Here is a 6,207-nt window from a genome sequence, read left to right on the forward strand (position 1 = left end):
TTTACTCCTGTGTGTCTAGCTGTTTTAGATAACAGTGAAACTAAAAGCTTTCACTGTGGTGAATTTTCTTTACCACTGTCTGATCTTGAGCACCTTTTACAGCAGGCCTTCTTCTACTCTTCATTTCCTGTTATTCTAAAAGTTTTCTGTGGAAAAAAGGTATGCATAACTTCCAATTGATATTCCATTTATATTGATTTCTATTTTATCTGACCAAAAAACAAAAAATATTATGTATTTTTAATGTACGATACTACACATAGATTTCTGGCCCTGTCATCAGTACCTAAGCTACCCCTGGATGTATCCACCAAATAATCTGTTTAACTTCATCCAGATTGGAGGCCAAGTGCAAATTTACATGGCTTGAGGAGTTAGGTTTGTTAATAATATGACAGTGTAGGTGGAGCTTATATTAACAGCTACACATTTAAGGATGTTATAAATCTGCAATTCTGCATACTGTTAGCAAACACTGATGTTCTTATCAAAGAACTCCTGATGATAAGAAGCAAATACACCAGTTTTGAGTGAAGATTGATAAAGTTATTTTTTTCTCTGAAAGTATTTTCAAGAGATGAGTCGGGCTGTTTGCTCCAGGCTGTCCTTTCACTCCTCCCAGAAACCTTCTCTTTGTAGACAGAAAACTCTAACTTGGAAACTATTCAGACAGATAGAGAGAAATCCCATAATGTTGCTTGTTACAGCCATTTTCAAACGAGGAAGCAAGAAAGTACCCATTTTAATTAGATGAACAAAACTAGTTTGGTGACTTCATTCTTACTCTAAGTAGAATATATGACATATAAAAGGAAAAGAGGATCTAATCCTGTGTTTACTGCACTTTAATCAGTGGCTCTTTTTCTTCCAAGAAACCTGATGTTAATAGTGTAACATAAACTCTCTTTAAGTTGGTGGACCTCTTCAAAAAGTTTCTCCAAAGTATTCTCTTTTAGTTGGTGGCCACTGGTTTGTTCAGGTGGGGGGGAAGATAAATCCTCTTTAAGTTGGTGGAACTCTTCAGAGAGTTTCTCCACAGCCGAGACGCAGGCCTGTAGGGAAGAGGAGAGATTTCCTTCGTACTCCCGGAGTTGTTTAGCCATGTCACCCACTGTGGGATCTTCACCGTTTTTCCAGGTTATTATTGCCAATGTGCTGGCCCATGTTGATGGTGCATTCCGTACAAACTTCCGCCATATGGGTCGAGTACACTGGACTTCATCTGGATCTGTGGATGTTTGTGCATCGTCTAAGTCCTTATAAATTACTTCCCGTACAGCTAATTCCCTCAGGTACTGAATTCCCTTCTCCATGGTGGTCCACTTGACTGGTAGACATACAAGTTCTTCCTTGTAGGGATACCTTCCCTTCACAGCTAACAGGAGATGCCTCCAGAGGCTGTGAGATCGTGCTCCATCTCCAATTGCTTTGTCAATGCTTGCATCTCTAGCAAGGGATCCCAACCGCTTGGCTTCCCTGCCCTCTAATTTCACACCATTGGCTCCAGTGTCCCAGCACCGTAGCAGCCAGGTGACAAGCTGTTCACCTATACAGTGACCAAAATCTTTTCGCACATCTCGTAGCTCACGCTGGTATAGGGTTCGGGTAGTTACTGTTGACTTACTGACATCCTCATCTTCATCCTCCTGCACACTTGATGGCCCAGCCTCGTCTTCTCCAGACCCAGACTTAGCAGAAGACTTTCTGCGTTCTAAATGACCTGAGTCTCTATACCATTTTTTCACCTTTTCTACAGGGGCAACTTGCACTGCTACAGCTCGCCTCTCCGACCCAGCCACAGGGTCTGCCACAGGGGTTGGAATACCCTCTGCAGGGTCAACTTGCACTGCTACAGTTCGTTTCTCCGACCCAGCCACAGGGTCTGCCACAGGGGTTGGAGTACCCTCTGCAGGGGCAACTTGCACTGCTACAGTTCGTTTCTCTGACCCAGCCACAGGAGTGGGAACGGCTGCGGGAGCTGGAGCCGGGACGGCTGCGGGAGCTGGAGCCGGAATGGCTGCGGGAGCTGGAGCCGGGACGGCTGCGGGAGCTGGGACGGCTGCGGGAGCTGGAGCTAGAACGGCTGCGGGAGCTGGAGCCGGAACGGCTGCGAGAGCTGGAGCCGGGATGGCTGCGGGAGCTGGAACGGCTGCGGGAGCTGGAGCCGGAACGGCTGCGGGAGCTGGAGCTGGAGTGGCTGCAGGAGCCGGGACTGGAACGGCCGCAGGGTCTGTCACTAGGTTGATAGTAGCATCAATTGCAGCTTGATAGGCACAAGCCAGACCCCAGCACGCCACAGTGATTTGTGTCACTTTGTAACTGCCAGAGTCATGACACCTTTTTTTCAAGCATTCTACCAGTTTTTTAGGATTTTGCAGTTGTTCAGGGGTGAATGTCCAAAACACTGGAGGTGCCCACTGCCCTAGAAACCTGCCCATATCCTCCCACACTCCCTGCCACTCGCAAATATCCCGCCTCAAGACAGATCTCCGGATGAGATTCCTAAGTAGTTGTTTAACCTTAAACAAAACCTGAAGCGCATTCAGGAGACATAACAACAAGAACATGCTGGTCTGAGTATCCCAAGGATATTCGACATCTTGGAGAGCTACCGTAACTAGCTCGGGGGATAAGAGGGTGGTGAAGGAGGAAGGGAGAGTGAACAGGTAGGAAAAAATATCTTCCCCTGTCCCCTCCAGAGACTGACTCCCTGATGAGAAAAGGCAATAGGTGTAATTGCTAATAGTTTCTGAGATATGGTTTCCGAAGTATAGAGTCGACGACAGTGCTGAGTACAAATACCAGGTTAGAGTCATGACCAGATACCTCATCATTTCATAAGCCATCGTTACACCACACAGTACCATAACAATCTTAAACCAGGGCCCGGAAAGGATAAACAGCACGACAGGGAGCACATACAGAAAGTAACTTGCTATAAAACTCAATTTGGGAAACAGGCACAGCAGACTTGAGATTAAGGCAATCAACATTGTGACTAGCAACTATTAAGCAGGTCGAATACTTATACCAATTTTAGTTTAACACACTCTGGTCAAATCTGTCGATATCTCAACCCTTCGAGCCCCACGTTGGGCGCCAAATGGACTGTTGTGGTGTAGCCCGGCTGGCAGTCAAACACCACACAGCCGTTCGCTCACCCTCCCCCCTCCCTCTCCGGGATGAGGGAGAGAAACGGGAAAGTGAAGCCTGTGAGTTGAGATAAAGACAGTTTATTAAGACAGGGAAAAGAATAACAACAATAATAATAATAATAATAGTATTAATAGTAATAATGTGTACGAAATAAGTGATGCACAATGCAATTGCTCACCACCCGTTGACCGATGCCCAGCCTATCCCCGAGCAGCCGGCCACCCCTCCACCCCGGCTAGCCATCCCTATATATTGTTCAGCATGACGTCAGATGGTATGGAATACCCCTTTGGCCAGTTTGGGTCAGCTGTCCTGGGTCTGTCCCCTCCCAGCTCCTGCTGCATCCCTAGCCTGCTCGCTAGCAGGACAGAGAGAGGCTGAAAAGTCCTTGGCTTGGTGTAAGCACTGCTCTACAACAATTAAAACATCAGCATGTTATCAGCGCTCTTCTCATTCTAATCCAAAACATAGCACCCTGCCAGCTACTAGGAGGAAAATTAACTCTGTCCTAACTGAAACCAGGACAATAGTGTAACAGGTGTCCAGTTTATTATTTGTGCCTCCAGGAAGCACAGTTCAGCTTAAAATGTCCCTCTTTACCTCTCCTATTGAAGAGTTCATTTGTTTGCTGACATCTAGAAAACAATAAATCTGCTCTGGAATGTCATAAGTTGGAAGGAAACAATGTCCTGGCCCCACTGAAATCAGCACCAAAACGTTCCTTGACTCAGTGGGGCCAGGCTTTACCATAGAGACACATGAAATAATTCAGGATAGACTGAAAGCATCTGGTTTAAAAATAAACAATGCACACACACACACACACATATATATAAAGCATCCAGTTTAAAAATAAAGCCATGTTTGTTTCACTTTCCAAGGAGAAACTGCAGTGAAAACACCAACAGAGTTTGTGTTAATCCTCTCAGCTGTATCTGAGTGGGCTTTTGCCATTTCCCACTCACAAGCAGAACTGCCAGGGTCCCATTACCAAAGCTGCTTTGACTTTCCAGGGAAGACGCAGAGCCAGTACTTCTCGTTAAAATGAAAGAGCAAAGGCTTCAGAAGGTCTTCTTCACATCTTCAAGTTTGCCTGTGCAGTCTATATTTCATACATAAAATTACTTTTAGGGCAAGGAGAAAAATTCTATACGTGTATAAGGATATGAGCAGATATTTATGTAATGTTTTCGTATGCAGTCATATTTGAATTTTTGATTTTTCCTCATATTTATTTAACACTCATACCTTCTCTGTGTAATTATGAAAGAAATGAAAAGAAATTTCAAATAGAAGTCTTAGTGCACTTCTGAGGGCTCCATCAGCCAGCTCCAAAAGAAATGTCTACACTATCAAGAAACACTGAGAAACAGACTTCTGGAAATATGTTACTAAATAAGACAAGTAAAATCTGTACGTCTACAGGTTACCTAATGTCAGCAACTAATGATAATGTAATTTGTGTCACTGTTTTTCCTATTGTTACTGTTTTTCTAAGAATGTTTCCTCTCTAATTTCCTGTTTTCATAGACATCTGTAGCATGACACCGCTCTGCTCTGCCATGGACAGAAGTGCATCACTTTGCTGATCACTTTCCTCCTCTCCAGCAGTGAACTTTAGACCTTCTCCACGTGTCTGGAGAGATGTCTAAAAGCTGAAATGGTGAGCTTGTGCTTGTCTGACATTGATGGAAAAATTACCACTGACATCTCGGAGCTCACGTATAGGAAGATGATGCTTGGCTTTATGGCTACTGTGTATAATGAATATATATTTGTAGTGTTTTTTATTATTACCTGTGAAATATGATCTGAAATGTGTGAGAGAGTCTCTGTCTCTTGAAAAGTGCCAGTGTAAACAAAAAAAGTGGAGGGGCTTTGTGGTCACTCTCTACACAGAGGTGAATGCTCTCTCTGAAATGTGGGCTGTAATGGATGGGTGTTGTTTCACCACTACTTTCTGTTGACATATTGCTTAGCATTTGCTTGCTCCTTCTTATGCTCCTTAGATGATACGGGGCCTGGAGCATCTTCCCTATGAGGAAACGCTGAGAGACCTGGGTCTGTTCAGCCTAGGGAAGGGAAGACTGAGAGGGGATCTTATTAATGTTTACAAATACCTGAAGTGTGGGAGACAGAGGGATTTGGCCAACCTCTTTTCAGGGGTTTGTGGGGACAGGACAAGGGGCAATGTCCACAGAATGGATCACAGGAAGTTCCACACCAATATGCAAAAGAATTTCCTCACGGTGAGGGTGACTGAGCACTGGAACAGGGAGGTTGTGGAGTCTCCTTCTCTGGAGATATTCAAGGCCCGTCTGGACGCCTACCTGGGCAACCTGCTCTAAGGAACCTGCTTTGGCAGGGGGGTTGGACCCGATGATCACTTGAGGTCCCTTCCAACCCCTACAATTCTGTGATTCTGTGATTCTTTGGAATACAATAGACAAGGTGATTCAGTGTGGGACGAAAATGCAAAAAACAAAGCAGAACAATGTGTTTACATCAAGCATGCCTACCCAGTACAAGGGAAGGCAGTGGGGAGCCAAGAGGAGGAAATGCTGCAGGACCAGATGCCTGATTTCACCAGAATGAGGTGAAATGAGTATGAATTGGCACCCAGTCCAGTCTGGCAGTATCATGTTATCTCCAGGCTCAATCTCAGGTCTGCGCTGGCTTGACTGGCTCAGGCATTTCTGCTATATGTTCATTTGCACTGTGGAAATGTATCTTCCAAATCTTATCAAGTCTAAATAACAGAAAAGGTTTTATTGGGCTGTTTATTCTGAAATATAGAAAGCAGCAGCTTTGGAGTCCTACACCAAGTAGCACCACAAATGTTTGGCATGGAAGGAAGGGGTGTGCACCTGTGTGAAAGTCTAATGCAACAGACGTTTTAAGAGAATAGTATCCCACAGAAGAAGGATGGCACAGGCTATTCACTCTGCAGATAATGACAAACGGAGAATATTCTGTTGGCAGGATGTTGCTAGAGAGAGGAAAAATGGCCATTGCCTTGGAAAGCACCTCTTTGTGGGGAGACAGAGTTGC

Source organism: Cygnus olor, chromosome 3 (assembly GCF_009769625.2).
Source record: "Cygnus olor isolate bCygOlo1 chromosome 3, bCygOlo1.pri.v2, whole genome shotgun sequence".
Lineage (NCBI taxonomy): Eukaryota > Metazoa > Chordata > Aves > Anseriformes > Anatidae > Cygnus > Cygnus olor.